Source organism: Schistocerca americana, chromosome 7 (assembly GCF_021461395.2).
Source record: "Schistocerca americana isolate TAMUIC-IGC-003095 chromosome 7, iqSchAmer2.1, whole genome shotgun sequence".
NCBI classification, from domain to species: Eukaryota; Metazoa; Arthropoda; class Insecta; order Orthoptera; family Acrididae; genus Schistocerca; species Schistocerca americana.
Genome location: NC_060125.1, coordinates 418049738 through 418061758, shown reverse-complemented (window position 1 = coordinate 418061758; position 12021 = coordinate 418049738).

The following is a 12021-nucleotide window of genomic DNA, read 5'->3' as shown; positions in this document are numbered from 1 at the left end:
TACCTCTGTTAACTTTGTGTATTGTGTGGAATGCAGTGAACTTACCGTACACGCTACAGGGTCGTCTGACACTTCTCATCTTTCAATCCATTCGTACGTGTCTAAGAAAAAATTGGCGTTTGCTGACCAAAAACTCTCTCCCATATCTGCTCAGGACAACATTACTGACAAATGCGTGGGCATGTCGGAACGATACTTGAAATTATCTGAAGCTATTGGAGGTGAAGGGTTTTTGTATCTGGTTCAGACATTGTTTGACACTGCAGCGACTTGTGCAATACAGTCCGCAAAAGAATGACGACCACAAATACGAGGACATGTAGGGCAAGGAGAAATCATTATCTGATATGTACAGTTTCTTATTTTTTTAATTGCGGCCTCAGATAACGCGTCTGTTTACGACCCTGTTTCTAGACTGGCCTAAAACAGGCGAAGATATTAGAAAGAAATTGTTGAGAATATTTATCTCCCTAATCACTAACGATAATAGTCTCAAAGATGTGCGTTTTCGACTGATCAAGGTGCCAACAGTATCGCGGCTCTTCCTGAATATCCTACACCAGTTTTTTCCTATCGTATACTATCACAAGAAAAATTTCATTGTACCCAGTGCTATGGATCGCCCTTTTATAATTTGTTGAAGTGTTCTCAACTGATATGCATGAATATAGTCGTTCAAAGTTTTTAATTGATCCTAGTGACAGACCTGCGTTAAGAATTTGAGGTTTTTGTTGTATCTCAAGCTGAAAACTGAAAGAGCTGTTGGCGTTCAGACCCACACTGTCCTTGCTCTCTTGATCCACAGATATGATGTCCTGTGTTATGTCGCTGTACTGACATTTGTTGTACTGGAAGTAGTTCTGCGTATTTAACAGCACTGGTTTCATTGTTCGCTCATATCTACGAAGTCTTCGTACGTGATTTAGTGTTTCACGCGTCTCTCTTCCCCCGAGCACTAAAGAGTGTCGCGGAACTGCGGGAAACTACAGTGGGAATAGCCAAATGAAAGAGGATGTGTACCGTGCACAGTCTTTGGGTATGAACTGCGTTAGTCCATGGTAAACTAAGAGACAAGATGCTTGTTACAACCTCAATAGCATTTTAATTTTTTTTCTGAGTGTTCCGGACGCTCTCCTGTTCCAACGTCCTCATATCAGAGAAGCACTTGGACCCGAAATCCATAATTATTGGTTTATATATTCCTGTCTCTGTAGTCGGCTACAGTTTTTACTGTGCATGTTAATCCCTGTTGTGTTAAAACACTTCCTATCATCTTGTTCCTCCATCATATCATGTGTCTCCATGTCTCCTCGTCGACCATGCGGAGGACATCCTTATTCGTCGCCTCATCAGTCAACCCAATTTTCAACACCCTTTCCATAGGACTACATCTCAAGTGCTTCATTTCTCATCTTTTGTAGCATATTCACACTTAATGATTCACTTAGCTGCAACAGTTTGCTCCGAACGTTGCGGTACATTAGAAAATATCTTCCTGAAATTGGACCAATATCTACATCTATACTCCGCGAGCCACCTTACGGTGTGTGGCGGAGGGTACTTATTGTACCACTATCTGATCCCCCCTTCCCTGTTCCATTCACGAATTGTGCGTGGGAAGAACGACTGCTTGTAAGTCTCCGTATTTGCTCTAATTTCTCGGATCTTTTCGTTGTGATCATTACGCGAGATATATGTGGGCGGTAGTAATATGTTGCCCATCTCTTCCCGGAATGTGCTCTCTCGTAATTTCGATAATAAACCTCTCCGTATTGCGTAACGCCTTTCTTGAAGTGTCCGCCACTGGAGCTTGTTCAGCATCTCCGTAACGCTCTCGCGCTGACTAAATGTCCCCATGACGAATCGCGCTGCTTTTCGCTGGATCATGTCTATCTCTTCTATTAATCCAACCTGGTAAGGGTCCCATACTGATGAGCAATACTCAAGAATCGGACGAACAAGCGTTTTGTAAGCTACTTCTTTCGTCGATGAGTCACATTTTCTTAGAATTCTTCCTATGAATCTCAACCTGGCGCCTGCTTTTCCCACTATTTGTTTTATGTGATCATTCCACTTCAGATCGCTCCGGATAGTAACTCCTAAGTATTTTACGGTCGTTACCGCTTCCAATGATTTACCACCTATGGCATAATCGTACTGGAATGGATTTCTGCCCCTATGTATGCGCATTATATTACATTTATCTACGTTTATGGAAAGCTGCCAGCTGTCGCACCATGCATTAATCCTCTGCAGGTCCTCCTGGAGTACGTACGAGTCTTCTGATGTTGCTACTTTCTTGTAGACAACCGTGTCATCTGCAAATAGCCTCACGGAGCTACCGATGTTGTCAACTAAGTCATTTATGTATATTGTAAACAATAAAGGTCCTATCACGCTTCCCTGCGGTACTCCCGAAATTACCTCTACATCTGCAGATTTTGAACCGTTAAGAATGACATGTTGTGTTCTTTCTTCTAGGAAATCCTGAATCCAATCACAAACCTGGTCCGATATTCCGTAAGGTCGTATTTTTTTCACTAAACGTAAGTGCGGAACCGTATCAAATGCCTTCCTGAAGTCCAGGAATACGGCATCAATCTGCTCGCCAGTGTCTACGGCACTGTGAATTTCTTGGGCAAATAGGGCGAGCTGAGTTTCACATGATCTCTGTTTGCGGAATCCATGTTGGTTATGATGAAGGAGATTTGTATTATCTAAGAACGTCATAATACGAGAACACAAAACATGTTCCATTATTCTACAACAGATATCGGATACTAGCAGACATCTTTTGGCTAGAAATGTCATCTACGCATCTGTAACGTGTTTATTGTGACCACCTTGCTTTTCTCATCATATGTTATTATGTTACTAAGGTAGAAGAAATCTTTCATCTCGTCTCATTCGTGGTTCCGGCTGTAATGTTAAGTTATCCCTAGAAATATCAGTTTATTTCTATAACGCGAATTACCAAGGGACAGGGTATGGCGTTTACATTACGCCCACCCTAACGAAATTAGTACACTCTTAGCAGCATCAACGAACTTTCAATAATGTCTACTACCAGAGCAGCGGTGGAGGGGCAGTTTACACCCACAGTAAAAAACTTAAAAATATAAATTTCGCTAACTATTGTTGACATTTACTCACAATATATTTTTTAAGAGAGAGTGTTGTGTAAGTAAGGTCCTGAACCTGACAACACTGACTGTGACAGTCATTTAGAAAAGTGACAATTACTTTTAAGGTTAAGGGTTTTTGGTTAAATTTAATTTATAAATTTGAAACGTATGAGGAATGTAGTAGAAGAATTTATTAAAAATAAGAAATATTCTTTTCAGAATTTGAAATTATCGAGCACTCTCAGAAGGTAAGCATGAAGTACACCCCCTCCCCCCAAAATCGCTATTACGAGGTACATTTCTACTAATTCTCATTACTTTGGCATTCTTCGGGTTACCCTTAATGCATAGTGTGTGCCGATTAGACTTTTCAGTGAGAAGTCCTGCAGTTGTTCCTCACTTTTGCTTGTCCCACCATTACACACCGTAAGGTGACTTGCAGTCTGTGACTGTAAATTTAGACAGTAATGTTGTGAGAAGATTTTATCATTCATATCTTCCACCCTGAATATTAATTACAATATCTACATTTTTTGTAAATTTCTGAGATTGTTTCTTGGTTGTATTCATCCAACAGAAGTGGGGAAGAGCTACACCCTTGTGTTATACCCAGTTATAGTTGTCAGACAACTTCTGTCTTCACTTGCTATTTTCATTCCTTCAAAATGCACACAATCTTCCACCATTTTACTTTGTCAAATTTTTTTGCAGGTCGACATGTACTGAGTAGCTGTAACCAAAATGAAGCTACTCGACGAGGTCAAACGAGGGCTGCAATTATCGTATGGAAGCGGAAGTTGGTAGACTGCTAATGCGTTAATGCGGAATCAATTCAAGCTGGAAAAAGCTAGTTTCCATTTTGACCACCAGGTGCAAAACTTGCGCTATACGCTGTATAACGGTGTGACATCCACGCTGTCATTTGGCAAGCCATAACGTGACTGAACATTACGGCTACCTAGAAGAAAGACCGTGGACTGTTAGAGAAACTGTTTTTGTGACACGCAGCAATTACAGTACTGCATTGAGAGACTGAAAGATCCGAGTGGAGACCCAGTGCCTTTAAATGCTTTAAAGGTGATGCCAATGAGCTTACGTAGTGAGCTTGGTGGGACACCTGGACAGGTAGTGCGTCCTACCTCGTTTGAAGTCATTGGTGAGGTTTCTGTTGCTGTAACTGAGCGTCCAGCACGTGTCCCGAGCGGAGCTAGAGCTCGTGCGGTGTTCCAAGAATTGCCCATCCCATCGTTAGGAACAAGGAAAGTTTTGCGATTTGTGTTACATTGTCACCCGTACAAGATCTAGATGGTACATCAACTGATACCTCACGGTCCGCGGCGAACGTTTGAATCTGCACTTCTGTTTCTACTACGGGTTGAAGTTAACGACTTGTGGCTAGACGGCATTCTGTTGGGTATTTTACACAACAGGGTGCAGTGAATACACAGAACGGCCGATTTTGTAGCACTGTTAAACCACGTGGTGTGCACGAAGAGCCATTGCACTCGCAGTATATGACTGCGTGATGAGCATTGACACGCACCTCTATTGCCTGTTTGTTCTTCTTTGAAGGAAGTGCACTTAGGAGACACGTACCGTGACGACTGCACGTTATCGAGACCTCATTGTGCAGCATGTGATTCCTTCTTTTAGAGGAGTGCTACTGTAGGAAACCACTCTTTCCATGCAAGGTGGGGCAACACCTCATCTTCCTCGCCCAGTGAAAGATCTGCTTAATGTAACCCTTCTCGAACGTATCATCTCCAGAAGTTTTCCTGATGCATGGCGTGCAAGAGCACCTGATCTGAATCCATGTGTCTTTTGGCTCTGCCGCTATCTAAAAGAACGCTTTTACTAGTGCACGTTCGGTCTCTATCCCATCAGAAAGCCAGTATACAGGAATACATTGCTCAGATTCAACCGTAACTGCTGCCAGCAACTTTTGCCCACGTCGTTTCACGGATGCAGGTTTTGGTCGACGTCTGCGGCAACCTTTGTAGGCGCCGGTTAATATCTGTAATAAAATGAACATTATGCTTTTGTCACCTCACTCATCTGCGCACATCTCATTCCTAATCCATTACATTCGGAAACATGTCTGTAAGTCTTTCTCACATTCGCAGAGTCACATTCACACCTGGCGGTCACAACTGGATCTAATTTTTCCCTTCATAATTTTGTTAACGCATTGACATATTTACTAAGTTTCGTTGCCATACGATGGTTACAGCCCACTTTGTGCCTCTATGAGTAGCTGCACTATAATTACAACCACCCGGAACTATGAACACGACTTGGCTTCAGCTTCCATTATCATGTGCAACATCAGAACTGTGCGTCTGGTGCCTTTATCTTTCCAAATGCCAAACTCATAGACAAGTAACAGATCCCCAGTTTTCTTTTCCATTGTTCCTATTCTTTCCAGAAACTTGGGCACAGGAACTGTTCATCTGATAGTGCGACAGTTCTCGCTCCCATCTGCCCTTGACTTTTTCCGAAAGTCTGATTGTATGTCTATAGACTCATAGGTTCTACAAACAAATCTGAGTAGTTGTTTTGTTGGCCCTTGAGCTAACGCTTTCAGAAATTCAGAAAGAATGTATCTATGTATTCTGCCTTATTTACTTGTATGTCGTGTAATTGCAACGAACTTATAAGTAAGTCAGGCACATCTAAAGAGCTACCAGCCTTGTTCATTCGCGCTTATCGTCTGCGATGGAATAGGAAAAGAAGGAGGGTGTGGATACTACTCCCCAACATTATTTACCTCCAACACCCTCTTAACATTGGTAAACACAGGAAAGATCGCATGCAAGAACAGAAATTCTGCTAATAAATTTTTGCATCAAACAGCCAATTTAACTAGCGATCGAAGAAAAATATAAGAAAAATATGCTTAGATTGTCATACTACATCGATTTTCGGGTCACTACCGCTATAAAATACATCTCACGTCCCAGTATCTGGTACATATACAGTCAACTCAGTGCTACCAAATGTTACGTAATTTATTAACTAGAAAAAACTTGTTACATGGCTGGAAGGATTTCGACGAGTGGTATTAGCACTCCCGTAATCACTGAAAAGAAGAAGCGACGGAGTAGTAGGACGTCATGGTACTGTAGAAGGTACAATCTGTAGACGAAGACAGTGACTGGAATACATGCAGCAAATGACTGAGGACCTAGGTTGCAAATGCTGCTCACAGATGAAGAGGTTGGCACAGGTGAGCAACTGGTGGCGGGCCGCATCAAACCAGTCTCAAAAGGAACCTCAGTACTTCACATTATTATCGCGAAGAATGGATGAGGGCATAGGTATATAATAAGAAATCACTCTTTCATTGAGGTAGTATTTGCGGATGGTACGTAATACCCGGGTCAGACTGTCTGTGGTGGAGAGAACAAGGTCAAAGGGGGATCGAACGTCCTTCGTGTTGTGAACTTTCTCTTTATTTTAATAGAACACATTAAGCTAAATTTACTAAAGATCTACAGGAAATACACCTCTAGTGGTACTGGCTACAAAGAAACAGAATAATTTACAATCGCAAAGCTGTCCGAGACTAATAAGTAAGAAACAGATCAAATAAAATAACAAAAACTATAGCAATACAACCAAAGAGCTAAAAATACTTTCTCAAAAAAATCTTTAAGATTTACAGTCCGAAACAGAAGTATACCCCGCAGCTAAGCACCATGCAAGCAAAAATGTCTCTACCACCGGCTTGCGAAGGTACACAATGCGCGCCAGAGAAACAGCCAGAGAAAATTTATATTACTCGCAAATATAGCGTCCTGAACGGTACAAATAGTCAGTGAGAACCTTCATGAAATTAACAGACCTTAAATCTTCCAGTTCTCCCAATTCGAACATCAACAGTGAACACAAGGGGTAACATTAATAACGATTCAGTTGGCCAACCACAGTAGCATAAAGGCATTTAAGCAAATAAATCTAGTAATTACAAACCTGGCAAATTAGCCGATTGACACTTCAACTATTTCCATGAGGTGGAAATAGTAAAAAAATGAAAAGAATAGCTGTAGTAGGCGAGCAGTGATTTAGACGCAAATAAATACATATATGTGCCACACAAAACTGTCTTGGAAAGGCGTAGTGGGCTCGGAAAGATTAAGCGGTGCAGGACCACCTGCGCACGACGTGTCGTTTAGTCGAGTGCGGACTTGGCTCCGTTTTCGGGCGCTGCCTTGCTCTATCATCAGATTCCTTCCGGCCCAGGCATCTACCATGGGCCGAACGCCACCAAACGACCGTCAAAATTACAGCAAAAAAAGAAAAAGGTTGATGATTTTTAAATGAGTTAATGAGTGGAATAAATGAAACTTGTAGGGCGAAAAATATCTAAGTACAATTTCTAATACTGTTAACGAGAAGGAAGTGGGACTCACAACCGCAAATTGTACCAAACTCGCACCACGTGGGCGAGGAGTTAACAAGTGACCGCGATGCAGGGCGTAATACTAGACCCCAAACTGAGGCGTTTCGTTGGCTAACGAACCCCTGACTAACGGCAGACATATGACAACCTTTTGAAGAGCATTGTAGCCTCATATGAGATAGATACGACAAACACAAAATAAAGTCCTCGTCGAGAGAGACTTAATAATTAAGATTTAGAAGCTACATGTTTACAAACGATAAAAAAACGCAGTTAAACTTGGCGGTATAACCACCGAAAAAGATCGTAGATGAAACTGTGCGCTAAATTAGTAGCACATGCATGACATGGCACATGAAATGTACCCACTTAACATGGCGTGCGCCACGAATCCGACACGTTATAGCAGTCACCTCGGAGGCTGAAAACGAACTTCGGGAATAATACTCATATTGGAGCATTAAATAAAGAAACGAATTCAGTCATTTCATAGGAGCGCACACGAAGCTTCCCTGCCTAGAGACAGACGCAGGATCAATAACTAAACGTCTGATATGGAACCAGACCTGAACCTTGTGCAAACAACCAGAAAGCTACCACAGTGAACAGTCACAGTACTAGTACTCGAAATGGCAACTATACGAGGACTATTCGGAAAGTGGGGAACGAACGGTCGCGAAATGGGAACCACTGCAGAAGTCCGACGAGGCTTTTCACAGACGTTTTGGGCAGTGTCTCTAGTATGCCCTCGATTGCATCAAGACGCTCGTTCCAGTTGTGAGCAAACACTGAGCGAGAAAAGGTTCCTAGAACAACAAAGTCTCCAGCCAAGTAGGAGGGCCCGCTGAGAGGCTTCGCCTTAATGAATGCAGCCCACATAACACAACTGCCGCGCACTTCCTTCTTAATAGCAACTCTCAGCCGCACTCTGCAGGGGTAGTGAAGACGCTCCTGCGTCCTTTGCGATGGGAAGTGCTCGATCACCCACAACACAGCCCTAACTGGTTCGCCCTGAGTATCACCTCTGTTCACATGAAACGCAGGCTGGCGTAGACAATTATTGGAAAGCACAGGTGGCTTCACAATTGCACAAAATTGTCAAACCTGTATACAAGACATCGAAAATTAAATTCTGCCAATATACCATTAAAAGAAAGACAAGTCAACTACAAATGTTCATTACCAAATCTACACATGCAATATAGACTACCATTACTAACCTACAAATTACTACAACAATACTACTGTCTGCTATTTTTACAATCAGAAGAATTCCAAGGGACGATCCGAAGCAGCGGTCGCCACGCGCATGGGGGCTTAATTATATAATGAATGCAAATACTTTTATATTTTTAGTACCTGTCTGTCCGATTACGAAGTCTCGTAAACGGTTGGCCCTGACTAGTATTACTCCGCAATCTGACTGGATAGAATAACAACAAAGAATGAAAGGAAATTTCCGTTAACACAATTAATTAATTAAGTCCCCAGCAACTATAAAACCTACGACACAACAAAGCACAAGTGTAACTGTTCTGTGTGTGGAAGTGTGATTCAACGTACACATCTGGCACGGTTCTGCCTCAATACGACAAGATATTTTAAATACCATTTATACTGAAGTAATTAAAAAAAATAAACAGAAATACTATAATTGCATATAGAAACCAGAAATACAGTCTAATACAAGAACACGAGCCAGATGCTTTGCTGACTGAACCTGTGACCGAGAGGCATTATTGTTTAAGACATTGAAATAATGAAAAGAAGGAATTTTTTACCTTCATATATATTGACGAAAAGCACACTCTGATCATTACAGCATCCCCAATCCAACAATATCTGGTGTCTAGCCCATCAAAAAAATATGAAAACATCTGAACAAGCACTCTCCATGGGAACTTCTCAGCAACGACTCACCACTGCTACCTCTCAATAGCACTCTCCACCACGACTTCTCGAGAAGAACTGCCTACTACGACTTCTCGACAAGAACTGCCTACTGCTACTTCTCAATAAGCACTCTCCACTACCACATCTCAACAAGCACTGCCAGTGGAGGCGGCGGAATAATACTCTTTGGCGCAATCTCCGGCGCTGTGGCTCAGTGTAGCCACCTTTCAATGGAGATAAACCATCAGTAGTAGTATTGTCAACTGGTAGCGTACTATGTAACACAAAGAGAGGTATTATAAGCTACTGAGTGAAAAATAATAGAATTAATGATCAGGATTTCCTCACTAATCGCAGCTGCGGCCCTTGAACAGAAATCAAACCCAAAGAAATTGTGGTTGAATACAAAACAATACCCTTGTTCACAGTACGAGCAGCCATTAGCGGCTCGCTATCTCACAACTATTCATGACGTCGACTTTCCGGCTTAGATCAATTTTAATATGTGACTTGTGAGTACTGCATCTTTTCCAGTCAGTACAAACTTTAATTTTATTAATGTACTATATACCTAATATGTATCAGAACAGTTAGTCCAATTCTGAAGACGACGCTCATAGTATCATCGAAACCAGACCAATTTTGACTTAATATTTATGACCGAGGGCTTATTTGTTCCAATATATATATATATATATATATATATATATATATATATATATATATATATATGTGTGTGTGTGTGTGTGTGTGTGTGTGTGTGTGTGTGTGTGTGTGTGTGTGTGCATGTGTGTGTTAACTAAAGTAAGACTTCGTAATAAGAATATAGACAAAGTACCAGCAATCTCACAACAGTTCATGTTACACTATCTGTCCATTAACAATCAGACGTTCAGATTGCTTATAACAGTCTAAACATTTTACGTTTTGCACAAGAAAATTCACACTACGTACCTGCATCAATACACAGCTACCGATAGAGGTGGCGCCATTGTTAGCACACTGGACTGACACTGGGGAGGACGACAGTTCACTTGCATCCGGCCACCCCATGTAGGTTTCCCGTGCTTGCCCTACATCGCTCCAGCCGAAATCCGTGAGGGTTTCCTTGAAGGAACACAAGTAATTTCATTCTCCAGCCTAGCATTGGTTTGACATTGTGCTCTGTCTTTAATAACCTCGATGTCGGCGGAACGTTAAGCCCTAATCTTCCTTCATTTTACTACACAGCCCTTACTTCTAAAATGAGGTTTAGTTAAACTGTGTAAATAGTTGTATAAATATTATTGTAACTTTATATTCGAATCGGATTAACGTAAATTGGATTGTGTCTATGTGTGTAGCACAAGGTCATCCGTTATCGGCCAGGGCAGCAATGTGAGTCAGCCACGTAACAGGTAAGACACTCATTTCTCAAGTACTTACGCAGTTTGGTGACGAATGGGTAAATAGTAATTCGAGTGTGGTTATTGATGGTGACAGTTTACGGTATGTAAGGAGTTATAGCAGATCTCTATTGGTGATAGAACGGTATTCAAGCACACTCCAGTAATTAAAGGGTACCATAGTGACATTCCTGGGTTATTTAAGCAAACAGACAGATTTGTAGCCGTTTTATTGCATACAGGGGAAGATTAGGAAACATGATACTTCCTTGCTCATGTGTCTCGCGAAATGACCACGGAGATAAAAAAAGACAGGAGTTAGAGAGGACTCGATGTTTTAACGGCAGTCTTTCTTCGCACGCATCATTCAGAACGGAACAGGAAGGATGGAAATAATAATGGTATAAGAAGTACCCTCGACTACACACCGTATGGTAGGTTGCGCAGGACTGGTTTAGATGTATGCAAATATTGAATGACCGACGCCTATTTTGCGTAATCAACAACTTCGTAATTGAACAGAACGCAAATGAAAAGATGTTCTCATCACGGGTGAATCCTCTGGAGTTTGCAACACTAAGTTTGAAGCTCATTCGTTTGGAGGAAAATGTAATAGGTGTCCTGTGTATTCACAGGAAAATAAGAAGTTCTGTTTCCTGACGTCTTGCCGTGGGTCGTATTAAGTTTTCTGGGGATGGGGGTTGGGGACATTGCTGAATTTCACATGTTTCGTTGTGAGCGGAGGAATATCGTTAATACTGAAAACACCAAACGCGATACAACGACATACGTGACATTTCTGAGATTCATGAGCCATTCGAATCAAGCTTTGTGGAGGAAAAGTTACAAAAAAGTGCAGATATCTTCGAAGGAGAATGTTTGGTAACCAGTAGGGGAGCTATTGGAACACAACAGCTCTCAGTATTATTAAACTAAACCCGTCGGCAACCTCATCTCGAAGTGCTCTATTATTCTTTCTTTAAGATTATCTTTATGGCCCTGTTTTGTAAACTAATGTGTACTAACAAACGATTGTACATGGAAGTACAGATACAGCAAAACAAATTCAAATAGGACGATAACATTTTGAAAACACCGCTATTGTGTCACGTAAAATGTTTATGGCAAAAGTAATAAAGGTCAGCGCAAGTTGTAAGACATTAATATCTAGGGAATTAAGATATAAGTGGTACGAAGATGTTGAAAAGCAAAGTGA